Below are 13,066 nucleotides of genomic sequence, written 5' to 3'. Positions count from 1 at the left end.
TTTAAAGAGATAGACATTATTTTCCACAAAAGTAATCCATACCAAAATTCCTAGAATTTAATCTGGAAGATGGTCATTTCAGAAAGCTATCAAATTTGGACCAGCATGCTACATAGGCAATGGAAATTCAAGACCATTAAGTATTAATGAAGAAGTAATACATAGCTTTCTTCTGAACTGAAGTGATATAACCATTCTAAGCCCTTCTGAACACCAAGAGGCTGAAAATCTAGATCTGGTTCCTAAAGACACAGCTCAGATTATCTTTTGTGAACTTGCTGTTATGACAAATCCTTGAATGCACTGAGGTTTTTTTATTATTATTCTGTTCTGAAAAGAAATTGACTGCTTATTTACAAAGTAAAAAGAGAAATAGTGATCAAATGAATAGTACAACCATATGAAATATTTCCAATGCATTTGTACAAAATAACACAATACCTTCCAAGGAGATAACAAACTAGAAGTGAAACAATCTTTAAAGCACTTTAAAAAGATATGTTTGAACAAGTCATAGATCCTGACAGTCTATATATATTTAAACTCTCCGCTTAAGATAGTTAAAATCATGATGCAAGCAGTTTACCTGTTACTCTGTGCTAAACAACAGTACAACAGTTATTCTAGTTGTTTCCTAAATCCATGACTGAAATACTGATATTCCTCAAATGGAATGGCTACCTTTCCTTCATGCCATTCTATATTATTTTTACTGTAGTTATACTTAGTGATCAGTTCAATTTTATTTAAGTATTGACAGAATATTTGGTTTTTTTTTTTTCCTCCCACGGAAATGATCCGAATAAGTGATTTAGAACTTGCTGCATTTCACAGAAAACATTGCTAAACCTCTCCCACATATTTATATTGACATCCTAAGGCGTTTGAGAACATTAGTGTTATAGCAATAATCATATGTATTATATCATACAAAGAAAGTATCAAAACATTATGTACCAGATAGATAAGCCAATAAAATTATTCAAATTTCTGTTTGAAATGTTTGATTCAATAAAATGTAAGAACATAAATGAATTTAAATTTCAGATAAAAAAATACAAAAAAAAACCCAAACCAACCAACAAACAAAAAACCACCAAAATCAACTGCATCTCTCAGTCACACAAGAAAGACAGATTTCTGTGCTGCCCTTCCAACTTACAGGAATTACTATGGTTTTCCATGGGCTATGAATTGTGCAATGTTGGCACTGAGCTCAGATTTTAGAAGAAAACAGGACTGAAGGAAGTGATCTATTGTCAAATCTTTGGACTAGAATTAAAGAGTTTTGGAAAAATTCTTCTCTGATTTCACATTGTCTACTACATAACCAGAAAAATGGGTCAGACTGAGAAAAAAAAAAAGTAAATTCAGAATAGAATTCAGAATAGAGACTATTGTAGTGAACTGAAAAGATCATTTTATTCCAAATCTGGAAATCCTTGACAAAGCAAGATCTCCTTTTCATTATTTAAATTTATAATTTGATGTTTTGCTGTGTATTTCATTAATCTGAAGTTAGAGCTTAGATTCTTCATGCAAATTTGGTGGGTTCAACACAAAAAGCCAAGAATTTAAACCAACTGAAAACAGACTTCCTATTATAGTCACTGCATATCTGACTTGCATCATAAAGTGAAAATCATTTTGTATTTCTCAGCTTGGTCACAGAATATTACAGTAAAGAGAAGAAGAACTCTATAGTTAACAGTTAAAACTGATTACAGAATCACAGAATTGTAGGGGTTGGAAGGGACCTCTAGAGATCATTGAGACCAACCCCCCTGCCAAAGCAGGTTCCCTACACCAGGTCGCACAGGTAGGCGTCCAGGCGAGAATTGAATACCTCCAGAGAAGGAGACTCCACAACCTCCCTGGGCAGCCTGTTCCAGTGCTCCATCACCCTCACCGTGAAGAAGTTCTTACGCACATTCGTGCGAAACTTCCTATGCCGCAGCTTATGTCCGTTTCCCCTCGTCCTGTCTCCACGTACCACTGAAAAGAGACTGGCCTCACCGCTATGGCCGCCACACCTCAGATATTTATAAACCTGGATCAGGTCCCCTCTCAGTCTTCTTTTCTCAAGGCTAAACAGACCCAGTTCACTTAGCCTTTCTTCATAGGGGAGATGCTCCAGGCCCTTCACCATCTTTGTGGCCCTCCGCTGGACTCTTTCCAAGAGATCCCTGTCTTTTTTGAAAACTGGGAACTTACAAAACAAGTTTTAATCACATAACTAATAGCACCTACCTATGGACTGACTACAACATGCAGAAATATCTGCGATGAACGCAATGAGAACAGAATTTTGAGTCATTGGCTAACTACACTGACTACGTAGAAAAATGGTTTGATTTTGTTCTCTTGCACCTGTTCCACATTGTGTTCGTCTTTCACTTTTAGTAGAGATATTGCAATTTGAAAAACAGTAAGAGACTAAAGCAAGTCCAGGATCATCTTAGACAAACAAAAGCAATGGTTATGTAGTCCTCTATATGGGCAGACAGGGACCATCCCTAAAGCCTGGAATGAATAGGTTGTTTCTATGTTTAAAGATATTCAGCACAAGCACATTCAACCTACTGATTTCTTTTTCACATCACTGATCATTATGAGGATTCCATCAGCAAGCAAATTTACAGAGACTATCAAATCATTTGATATAGGCCACTAAAGACTCGTCACATGGTAATGGCCTTCAGTTGCCTCTAACTATCGTCTGGATTCAAAAACACCAATACAGCGATGAGACAGTTCTAATCCTATAGCATGCCCCTAGAGCCTTGCAGTCACGTGGGCAGATGAAGATCTAAATGAGTATCATTCTCCTTAATTACTCTTTTTACGCTTTTGAAGAGAGCAATATAAATATAAATCTTCAGTAAATAATGCTTGATGTCACTGGCAAGTAGATTATAGTGCAGCCATCTGTTTGCAGTTTGAAAAGTTACCATTAAAATAAGACTTCACTGACAAAAAGCACCAACAGTTTATGCTATCAAATTGACTTCAATTTCCTGACTTTTAGGAATAGAAATTAAGCAGTAAAGTTATAGAATGCCACTGTAGAATTGGACAATCTTATCTAATCCTTAAAAGTTAAACAAATATGGGGTAAATAACACTGTTGATATCTTGGCCTAAACAAGTACAAAAACCCACAGGCTTCATAAATGTGTGAAATCAGAGAGCGCTCGCAATGTTCCAAGTATTACATTTAAACAGAAAGAGAGAAGCTATTTTATTTTACTATGAAATAAAAAAAGATGTGCTTATGAATATTTCTTTTACCATGTTTCAAGTCTCTCTTATAGCCATTTTGGACTTATTGCACGGCTTGAAGTAATTTTTAAGCCAGCCTCTAAAACAAGCCTGAGGGATATTGCTCAAGACCGAGCTAAAAGAAAACAAAACATCACGCACTGATAAAAAAAACATTCTTTGATCAAAAGACCACAAGTAGGTTGAACAGTTTCTTCTGCTGCTGCTCTAGGATGATACTAGAATTTCCTCTCACAGTGCACACAGCAATTAGAATAACTATGTCAATTTGGACTGTATCAGTTCATCAGCTTAACTAAAGACTTGATTTCAAATCCCCACTATCTTCACTCATGAGTATATTGTCATTATTAATACTTTTTAAAAAAAATAATGAAAGGTGGTGCAATTATCACATCCAGCCAGCTTTGTTACTGCAGACAATGTCATTTCCAATCAGCAAACCCATGTCATTATACTGTGGAAGGAGACAGATAAGAAGTCTCGCTTATCAAAATTTTCTTCCATCAATGCAATGATTGTGGGAACAGGCAGACTGACACCACAAGTTGGATAACATCATCTCCCTCAAGAAATTTATTGTTTTCCTCCTGAAAGCAAAACGAATGGGTTTGACACACATTGGTAACTCAAAGGCGTATAACCTTCCTCCCCTCATATTAATGATGTGGGTCTGGTCTGGGTACCTTTAGTTAAAATCTAAGTTGAGAAAAAAAAAAAATAACACCTCTTTTCCCAGCTGGATGATAATTTGCCTTTCTGTTTTCATTATCCATTCCCTACATAGTTCTTCCCCAACCAACTCCCTCTGAAATTTTCTAGTGAGTTTAAATTTGTTAAACAAGTGTTAAAATGATAACTTTTTAAAATAAAAAATAATCTGAAATTTTGCAATATTTTAGCAAGTTCTAGTTGGCTGACATAGTGGGCACTTACCCAAATCCCCTGAAGCTGTTGAGTCAGCTGTACTCCATCTATCCTGTACTCCTGCATGTGATCAAGTGTTCAACTTCTCTATCCTGCAGAACTTTTCAGAAAGCATTCTGAGCCTGCTGGAGGGGGAAAAGAGACACTCATTATGAAAATTCTTTTAAAAATAGGTCTGGATTTTAGATGGGAAAATTTGACAGGTCTCAGAATACCTTACAAGTCTGTTCATCACCACGCTGAAATCTGAGCAGGATCTTTATGGTGCCTTTTTTCAATCCTCTGCCTCTTTTTTCTTGCAGCCTTTTGATCTACTTCTCTCCACTTGTACGAAGATCTCCAGAGGTCCAAGTGGGGCAAACAATCAATGTGAAGAAATTATTCTGTCATCAGCTTGTTGAGGGAAAACCTTGTTTGCTTAAAAAGAGGGGTGGGAGGAAGGAGACAGATGGAAGCACTGAGATAGGATCAGTAACTAAGCTGCATGGTTATCAATGCCCCGTTGTGTGTTGTGAGAAGTGTCTAGTTTTTTCAGTTCTGGGCTAAATTCATAGTACCCACAAAACAAAAGCAAAAAGAGCGACATTTCACGCTGTGATGAAAATGTGATATGGGGGTGTCACTGTGAATACAGGTGACAACAGAATGATAATTACCAACAGGACATCAATGCACACAAAGCCAACTGCATACAAAGGCAAGATCAAGCTGCTAGAAACTAAACCTGCTTCATAACATCTATTCCCTGATCCTCGGGCCTTAGAGGGGGCAGAGGGGAGATGTTTCACTCCCTTTTGTTGCATTAGATTTTTTCTCTCTCCTGCCTCTTTTCACCTTCTCCCTTTAGTTTTTGTGACAGCCATCTATGCCTGTAAACTTTCAGTATGCCTTGGGGCAGGTAAAACTGTAGTCTGTAGGCTTTGGCATCCCAGAGAAAGCTTTGAGGTGCCTGGATTTGTTGGGGCAGAGCACGAACAGTGAAGCCTGGCCTTTGCCATGTCTTCACTTACACTAGCTGCTCATAGAAATCAGTGCTGCTAAGTACATCCACAGCGACCCCGGCCAGTCTGGATGAGCAGCAACCTGGTGGCCCAAAATGCTGACCTTCCCACCTCATAGGCTTGCTCTATCAAGTAAACGAAAAAGGAAAGCAGCAAAGCAGGTTTCAACAACAAGCTCCCACATATATAAGCCATGTGTTCTGTACCCATGGGAATGGTGGATCATCCCTGGCTGCTCCAGATGCAGGCATACAGAGCTTTTGCCTCTTCCAGCAGTTTTGCTCCAGAAACAATCATTTATAATATACTCTGAAGTCATCAGACATCAAAAGGCTTTTTATACTTGTAAGTTTCTAATCCTATTTTCAGACACGTATCCTATGACATTAATGGTTGGGTGGGGGCTCAAGAAACTAAATCCAGCCCTTCAATATGAATAGTACAATACTATAGGATTATAATAATACAAGGACTAGGGTTGCCTTGGATTAATAAAAAGATAAACAAAGGGAAATGAAGCAATGACAAGACCTTTACTTCATATTAAGTGTTTAGACAGGTTTGATACCTCAAATCACAAGAACACATTGAAATATCTCAATATAATATCAATTTCACAAACAAGAGTGTTAAAGCATGGTCTTACCCTTGAGTAGGTTTCCAAAGCAGGAATCTCAGTTAAAGACGCCTATAAAATCAAAAGTTATCCCCTGCCTTATAGCCTTCAGATGAGTTTATTAAAAAACATCAAATCATGTTAAGACATTGTAGGCAATTTCCCTCCATTTCCAGTGGCAGCAAGTACAACTTCTGCAAAGTTTGTACTGCTTCCTTCCATACAGACACGCACATAATCAAGTCCTTCCTCAACATCACAGCTCTCACCTCTCCTTTCTCTTGCTGCAGAGTATGTTTTTCATAGAATCATATAACCATTTGAGTTGGAAGGGACCCTTAAAGGCCATCTAGCCCAACTTCTCCACAACTAACAGGGACACCTACAGCTAGATCAGGTTGCTTAGAGCCCCATCCAGCCTGACCATGAATGTCTCCAGGGATGGGGCATTCACCATCTCTCTGGGCAATCTGGTCCAGAGCCTCGTCACCCTTATTGTAAAAAACCTCTTCCTTATATCCAATCTCACTGTTAGCTCTTCTAGTTTGAATGCACTAAGCAGCAAGATAGGTCCTTACAACTTTAGCTCACACCAAAAACTAGCCATTTCAGCAGCTATGCACTCTGAGGAATCATGGCTACACACTTTCGGGAGACTTAATTCTCCCCATCAGCTGCAGGAGCAGCTTGGCTGGAGCAAACACATCCCCCTCCAAGCAGAAATAGGTTGAAAGTTGTCTGGGCAACACAGTTCAGGAAAGCCTGCAAGACCAGCCTTCATCCTGGCAGGTCGTAAGTCTTCTAAGGTCTATCAGCTAGGCAGTCCATCATTTTACACCTCTACTAAAGTTACTGCTGACTGAGAAGCATATGGTGAGATGAAAGTACAGTTATCTGTGTTATCTCATTCCCAGACAGCTCACACAGTTTAGGATTGCAGTAGCTTTACCCTCAATCCATTAGAACAGGTAAGAAGGAACACAGCTACAATGTGTTCAGACAGTAATTAGTTGACACATATTTAAAGGAAGCAGAGAACAAATCTCTGTGCTTTCTAGAAATAGCACTTCACTGCTATCACACAATACCATAAGCAATTTGAAGGATATGCTACATGTACACATAAAATCCCAAGTTGTTTCAAATTTTCTATAAATAATGGCATTTAGTAATTCCACTGCTACATAATGTTCTCTACTCTTTAAAAATAAAAAGAAATCCTTGTATTCATTAACATGAAGCAAAATAAAACAAGCCTAAGTAATTCACCATTAGGGATGCGAAAGGATGTGCCCCAAACCATTCAATTCTCTGAACTTACACAATTTATTTGTAGAAAAATGGCTTTTGCTCTGTAAAATATTTAACAATTTTACAAGTTTTTTTTTCAGCATGATTTCAAACAGTCATTCTGGTCAGAACAGATATAAGACAACAGCAGTATGAATATATCAAGTGAAAAACAAAGAATAACTATCCAAACATATTATTTTAAAAATTCAAAATCTGTCTTCTTTCCATAAATTCCTTTGCCTGTCACGCTATCTGAGTTTGTTTTTTTGTTTTTTGTTTTTTGTTTTTTTTTTTAGATTATAACAGCTGTTTTTTCTAAGCAATGATTTTAGAGAATTTCAGGACACAATTTGATTGCAAGTTTTAGTGACTCAAGTAAAGGATCTGAAGGACTAAAGCATCTCAGGAGCTTTCTCTTTTCATGTAGACAGATACAACAAATAAGTAAAGCCATTTCTCCCACCCTCTCCTTCAGGATGCAGAAAGTTCCCACTCACCCAGAATTTGTTGCTGATACCTAAATACACACAGGGAGACAGAATGGATACAAATGAATGGAAAAAATAACTCAAAAGAAAAAAAATCAAATCAGAAGGGGAAATCCAAAGATTCTTAACCAGCTTATATGCAAGCTAAACTGCTTTTGGCCCATGATATAAATACTGAGTCTGCTAGACTTACATTTCTCTTAGAAAAGTAAATAAGAATATTATTCCTAATCAGCCAAAGGAAGAATCTTCTCCTCCGCTACTTATACCACAATTATCCCCTTCTGTAGAGTTTTGGAGATATCCTAGATTTTCTTTTGACAGATTTACATCAATATCAACTTCAACATTAATAAGAATTTCCACAAAGCCCAACTAGATAGTTAATTTGTTAAACAGGAGAAACAAAAGACAACAAAAAATACAAATTGGCTTATATTTGGGATATGTATTGGCATACATAGACCTACATTTGGAGGTGTTTTGATGGAATTCTTCTCAACAAATAACCATTATATATTACATCCCCTCTTATCTGCCTCTTTTCCAAACATATCTACAATGTTACTTCCTGCTCTCTTTATGACTAAGTTGCAGAGCCCTACAAACATCTCCTGCCTCTTCCCCTACTGCTTTTTCTCTCATATTTAATTTATTTGCTTTTTAAAAACTTCACGCTTTCACTTTTCTAACCACTCCTCAGAATTATGTCCATATTAAGCCCCTTCACATAAAAGATTTGCACTACTACCCCTTTTCTATTGATATGGCAAGAGAAAGGGCCTCAAGTTGTGCCAGGGGAAGTGCAGGTTGGATATTAGAAAAAGTCTCTTCTCAGAAAGAATGTGAGGTATTGGAACAGGTTGCCCAGGGAGGTGGTGGAGTCACCATCCATTAGTGTTCAAGAACTGTGTAGACATAGCACTGAAGGACATGGTTAATAGGTATGGCAGGGATGGGTTGATGGTTGGACTAGATAATTTTAGAGGTCTTTCCAACCTTATTTATTCTATGATTCTTTCCTAAAAGATCGGGTGTATTTCAGAATCCAGTTAACACAGTGTAGCATCTCATACTGTTCTTACAATATGCAGTCAATACCTGCTGTAGCTGCAAGGAAAGAGGTTTGAAAAGAACCAGTACTGCAGGAGATATTCTTCCCTAGCAGTAGTCAAATCACTCACACAAACACATAGCTTAAAAACTGTCATCACTATTTATACTATGGGCATCTAGAGAGCGTGTACCAGTTTTAAATAACTGAAGAGTATTCTGCCTCGGAACCAACCAATTCCTATCCTGCCAAAGTAATGGTAATTTAAATCTCCCTAATGTAAACTGTTAGAAAAACAGAGAGCACGTGAGAAAAATGATCATGAAATTATGTTTGTAATGAAACATCACACAGAACCCAAATCCAGTTTACGCAGATCTTTACTAAAGGCAAAAAATGCAACCTGAACAGATTGTAAATAACCCTGGCACCAGTCTTATCTGCAGAAAGACCACAGAACTAGGATACATAAATCCCTGTTAGTCATAGCAGTGCATAACAACATACATCAAAGGACTGACATGTTTCAATAACAGCAGAGGTAAATTTACAAAAGAAATGGTTGTGGTAACATATTGTGAATTGGGACTAAAGAAAAAACAACATACAACCACCCATGAGACTACATTCAGCTTCTCCAGCTTTATTGAAAACAACCTGATTTGCAGCAACAAATATTTCTCACAGTATTGTATAAAAAGCATTAAAAACAGTCAGCTTCTTGCATTAAAATATTTTGTTTCACAGCTTGTCTGATTTTTTTTGGTTTCTTTGTTTTAGATCCGTAGGATACTACGCATGTGAGCTTCAGTTTACCAGGGATGCTCAGGAAAATAATTTTCATGTTGACCATATCAGATCTAAAAATAAACCTGGAATTACACTTTGCTTTGGATTTAGATCCGTTATTTTGGTTTTTCCTCAAATCGAATAAAAGTAAAAATCATTCTATTTCCACTTAAATCACAAAAAATTATACAAGGATTGCTCCAAAAGCAATGTTTCCTATTTTATTATATTGGCCCACAACTCCAGAGGCAAATGTTGGCAGCATGGCAGTAGAGGTAGAATCTTCCCACCAATATTCCCTTATCTGTGTGACAGATGGCAGCAGAGGGGCAGTCTGACAGAACGGTGTCTGACATGGGAGTGCACATGAAGCAAAGGTGTGTCACTGAATTCCTCCATGGGGAAGAAATGGCACCCAGTGACATTCATAAAGATTTGCTGAATGCTGATGGAGGCCAAACAGTAAATGTGAGCACAGTGAGGTGGTGGGTGGTGTTTCAGCAGTAGCAAAAGTGAGTTGCCCGCACAGGTGCAGATTTTGACGAGCTAGGCATGCAAACTCTAGAGCACTGCTGATGAAAAAGCAGAGCTAATGGTGATGACTGTGCTGAAAAATATTATTTTGTAGCTGAGAACTTGCTCTACCAAATACTGTTGTGTTCTTTGTGTATTTTGCAATTTCCATGAAAATAAGTAGAAGGTATTACTTTCAGAGTCACCGATGTTCTATCCAAACAATTTAAAAAGTTTAAAACCATAGTAGTTTCAACAGCATTTCTAAATATACACACACTTTCTTACTCTTATATTAACTCTGAACATCATACTGTTCTACATCTGACTGCAAGACGCTCATTTTTGAACCCGTTACCAAATTTTAGCTAAATCTACAGCCAATATTCCTTTCCTTTAACAACGAGATTATATCTAATATTTCTCATTACTTTAAACATTTATCCTCCAGAGAGGCTTGCACATTTTCAAATGAGAAAGGCTATTTTCAATCTGAAAGCAACATCAATCCAGCTGTCTTGCTTTACAGCAGAGCCCTTCCTTGTTTCTCTGCCATTAGTTTCTTAAACTAAATGCAGATGTCACCAGCCTTTCTTTAGAAAAAGAAAGTAAACGTCCCATTAAGTACTTAGAGGACAGATTCTCCCATTCAGCTCGTTCCTACACACTTGCTGGTGCTGAACAGCAAATCTTGTATTTCTGAGAAAGGACTATCACAGAGAGGTTATTTTCCTCTAAGTGGTTTTCTTCTTTCACTTGTTCTCAAGTTTAGTGCTAAGTTGCTGAAAGATCACCTCATTCATATGATTGGGAGACTGTTAGGCTCCAGAGCATCGGGTGAGTGAGGCAATAATTATTTGTTTGAAAAACACAGGTAGTTTTGCCTGCATTGCAAAGAAACATGCCTGAGTTTTTCATTATTCCAAGGACAAATCCTGAAGCTTATTTCCTTTTCAGAAGCATAGTCCATACTCACAATGGTGGAAAATTACAGAGATAGTCCCAAGTCACTGCTCATGTTCAATAAAAGTCTGAATGGAACTAAAGCAAATGGGGCTACCTGCCCAAGTGTATGCTGCTGCTGACTGCATGCACACCTACACGCTTGGGCTTCTCAAAGGAGGAAAACGATCTCAGCATAAGGTAGGATGTGAGTTTAATGTACTTTAGCATACCAGCAAAACTCCCCATGTCCTTCGGGCGAACCCTTCCTCTGCTGCGAGATGGTTTTTCTTTTTTGAAGCGTGGTTCACATTGCGCTAGGAGCTTCCTTTAAGTTGTTTTTCTGCTTGTTTTTTAATGCATAAGCATTTATGTTGTTTTGATGCTTTTTTAGAGCTACTTTTATTTAAAACAATGCAAGTTCAATAGCATAGTAAATACAGAGCTTCTCATGTTTGTTCAGGCCACGAATAGATTTCTAAAACTACCTTCCATGAGCTTTTTCCTAGGTCAATACAGTCCCCGTTTTATTTACTAGGATGATTTTCTATCATTTAGTGTGAAATAACTTCAAAACCCAACAGCATCAAGCGCCAGGAAACTAATCAAGGAGAAAGAACAAGTGAGAAGAGATCTGAAGGATTTTTACACGTAAGAGTCTTGACCATTCCTCCTAGGCAGTACTCCGTACCAGAATACAGAACTGCAAACTGCCCCCCTAGGAAGAAACAAAGCTCACTACATGACCTCTGTGAACCAGATTTAAGATGCATGTTCATTATGTTGCAGAGGGGATGTTCAAGAGGATCAATATGCCATTGAGATAAAAGAATGGTATAAACTGTCCTGAGAGTTGCTTAGAATATTCTTTACTGTCAGCCTGGGAATTAAAAACAGAGCAAGAGGCATATTAAAACTGTGCTTTTATAAGCTTAATCAGTAGGCTGGAAAATGAGTTTCACAAAGAGATAATGAGCTCCCAAATCATAATTTGCCAAGGGTGCATCGATTTCACTGGTCTTCAGATCATTTATGAGCATCCAGCACAAGAGCACCTTTCTGCCCCAGGCTCCCACCAGGCAGAGGCATGAGTCAGTGAGACACCACCTACGCAAGTAGGATTTACAAGTTTAATGGCTGTGTGAGGTACAGAAAGGTCATCAGTTTTGGATCTACTCAAGACGGATATTTTGTGGTCTTTGCTGAAGCTGAGAAAAAAAAAAAATGTTTTCATTGCATACTGAATAAACCTTCTGCTTCCCCTTTGAGGCATTTTCAGAGGTAGCAAAGGGCTAATCTTAACAGTTCAATTGCAGAAGCAACCATGCTGCCACCACTGCAGGTTCTACCAACCCTGCAGTCACTACCTTGCTATTCCTCACCCTGGTAACCACTAGGGCATTTATCTAGTACATGAGAGAGTAGGCTGAAGGTTTCTCCTCTAGCTCAAGGGAGCATATTCCCTTGGGGACAGCTCTATTAGGTCAAAGATCAAAACTTATTCCTGAGTTAGTGACAAGTTGGTGTCCCCACCCCATCTGAAATATTTACACAGACCGTGCAACATCAGTTGTGACAACTAAGAGAGAACAATCCAGCTTAGCTGTAGATCAGTGCCTAAATCACTGCCCTGAGAAATAAGTTAAAATCCCTCAGAATAAGAAATACATTAAACTTGGTCTTCTGCATCTTAGTCAAGTAGTCAGACCACTGGACCAACAGGAGGGGCCATTGCAGAGGCAAGTTCTATCACGGCATCTAAAACTCACTACATATTGCAACACAGGAGTGACATCACAGACATAGAAGAGTCTTCCCATTCAAATTCACATTTGATTTCTCTCATCACAGCACGTAGGGAAGAGCCACTTACAGTCTTGCCACACTGAGTCAGCTTTGTTTCTCTCTCCACCATCATCCACCAATAAGTGGTATGCTGAGTGTACAGAAGGGATTTTTCAGTTGAAAGTTTGGAATCAGAGACAACATTTGTGTCATCTCAAGCCCCTAGCTCTTCTTTTCATTTTTTTAATATCTTATTTGCAGTTTGCACCAAAATGTACAAAGCTTAATGCTAACTCCTTCTGGCAGGTTGGGACAGCTGAACAGATAGGGGAGTTGTTTGTTATTTTTTGTTGTGATTTATTTATTATTTTTTTTA

At 38.1% G+C, this 13,066-nt stretch overlaps 1 protein-coding gene across 1 annotated transcript in view; it reads right to left on the bottom strand.

Moving 5' to 3' along the window:
* Positions 1-5,564, bottom strand: part of ZPLD1 (zona pellucida like domain containing 1) — a 30,077-nt gene extending 24,513 nt beyond the window's left edge. Inside the window, exons 1-2 of the mRNA XM_010720487.3 lie at positions 4,425-5,564; positions 4,219-4,334 (exon numbers count right to left, since the gene is read on the bottom strand). The gene's annotated coding sequence lies outside the window, so the exon portion shown is untranslated. The remainder of the gene's footprint in view (positions 1-4,218; positions 4,335-4,424) is intronic.
* Positions 5,565-13,066: the final 7,502 nt, after the last annotated feature.

Source organism: Meleagris gallopavo, chromosome 1 (assembly GCF_000146605.3).
Source record: "Meleagris gallopavo isolate NT-WF06-2002-E0010 breed Aviagen turkey brand Nicholas breeding stock chromosome 1, Turkey_5.1, whole genome shotgun sequence".
NCBI lineage: Eukaryota > Metazoa > Chordata > Aves > Galliformes > Phasianidae > Meleagris > Meleagris gallopavo.
The sequence above is the reverse complement of the archived record's forward strand: the minus strand, read 5'-3'. Positions and strand labels throughout refer to the sequence as shown.